Source organism: Arachis ipaensis, chromosome B4 (assembly GCF_059453495.1).
Source record: "Arachis ipaensis isolate K30076 ecotype BB chromosome B4, ASM5945349v1, whole genome shotgun sequence".
NCBI lineage: Eukaryota > Viridiplantae > Streptophyta > Magnoliopsida > Fabales > Fabaceae > Arachis > Arachis ipaensis.
In genome coordinates, this window is record NC_142439.1 from 49,654,947 (window position 1) to 49,655,959 (window position 1,013).

The following is a 1,013-nucleotide window of genomic DNA, read 5'->3' on the forward strand; positions in this document are numbered from 1 at the left end:
AAAGGTGCTTGGTGTCTTTACTGCACTTGCTCCTGATTTCTATGGGAGAAGCATCTCAATCCCTGCCATTGGAGCAAACAACTTTGAGCTTAAGCCTCAATTAGTTTCTCTAATGCAACAGAATTGCAAGTTTCATGGACTTCCATTGGAAGATCCTCATCAGTTCTTGGCTGAATTCTTACAAATCTGTGACATTGTCAAGACCAATGGGGTTCACCCTGAGGTCTATAGACTTATGCTATTCCCTTTTTCTGTAAGAGGCAGAGCTAGGATATGGTTGGATTCACAACCTAAGGAAAGCCTAAACTCTTGGGAGAAGCTAGTCAATGCCTTCTTGGCAAAGTTCTTTCCACCTCAAAAATTGAGTAAGCTTAGAGTGGAAGTCCAAACCTTCAGACAGAAGGAAGGTGAATCCCTCTATGAAGCTTTGGAGAGATACAAGCAATTGATCAGAAGGTGCCCTTCTGACATGCTTTCAGAATGGAGCATCATAGGTATCTTCTATGATGGTCTGTCTGAACTGTCCAAGATGTCATTGGACAGCTCTGCTGGAGGATCTCTTCATCTGAAGAAGATGCCTGCAGAAGCTCAGGAACTCATTGAAATGGTTGCAAATAACCAATTCATGTACACTTCTGAGAGGAATCTTGTGAATAATGGGACAAGTCAGAAGAAAGGAGTTCTTTAGATTGATACTCTGAATGCCATATTGGCTCAGAACAAAATATTGACTCAGCAAGTTAATATGATTTCTCAAATTCTGTTTGGAATGCAAGCTGCACCAGGCAGTACTAAGGACGCTTCATCTGAAGAAGAAGCCTATGATCCTGAAAACCCATCAATGGAAGAGGTGAATTACATGGGTGAACCCTATGGAAACACCTACAATCCTTCATGGAGAAACCATCCAAATCTCTCATGGAAGGACCAACAGAGGCCTCAACAAGGCTTCAATAACAACAATGGTGGAAGAAACAGGTTTAGCAATGGCAAGCCTTTTCCATCATCTTCTC

The 1,013-nt window shown here is 42.1% G+C and overlaps 1 non-coding gene across 1 annotated transcript; it reads right to left on the reverse strand.

The window, feature by feature from the left end:
* Positions 1 to 367: 367 nt before the first annotated feature.
* LOC148567506 (small nucleolar RNA R71) lies at positions 368 to 475 on the reverse strand. The gene has a single exon (XR_015882088.1). It is a non-coding gene; the product is annotated as a small nucleolar RNA R71 (small nucleolar RNA).
* Positions 476 to 1,013: the final 538 nt, after the last annotated feature.